Source organism: Oxyura jamaicensis, chromosome 6 (assembly GCF_011077185.1).
Source record: "Oxyura jamaicensis isolate SHBP4307 breed ruddy duck chromosome 6, BPBGC_Ojam_1.0, whole genome shotgun sequence".
Lineage (NCBI taxonomy): Eukaryota > Metazoa > Chordata > Aves > Anseriformes > Anatidae > Oxyura > Oxyura jamaicensis.
In genome coordinates this window covers 86,057-86,550 of record NC_048898.1, presented here as the reverse complement: position 1 = coordinate 86,550, position 494 = coordinate 86,057, and positions in this window count along the sequence as shown.

Here is a 494-nt window from a genome sequence, read left to right as displayed (position 1 = left end):
CAGGATTATTTTGTCTGTTAACAGAACTGACATTGCAAATTAGTCTTTAGGTGACTAAATCCTAGTCAGTTCACAGAGGTCTGGCTTAGCTGCATGTAGCATTGTTTTGTGAAGACAGCCTAATTGGGTGGCTGCTGGAATGGAGCTGATCAGCAGCTCAAACTGATGAAGTGGGATTTGTAGCTGGTAAGAAAATGCGTGTTGTCTTGAGTCCTTCACAGAAGCACTCGGTATCTGTGGGATTGTGCAGGCATAAGAATTGCACAAGCCTGTTTGGGAGCAGGTGTAGTAGTGGGCAATCATTGATCTCTACATTCAGGATCAGTTTAAACAGTATAAGAAATAGTTAAGTGTTAACTTTTAAAGTTAACAGCTAATTTCTAAGCACCTATCTGTGAGTAACCCCAAGATGTCCTGGTCACATCAGCACATGTACACGCATGGCTCACTATTCTAGGCAGAGGTGGTGATGCTGGTGGGGCAAAACAAAAGTG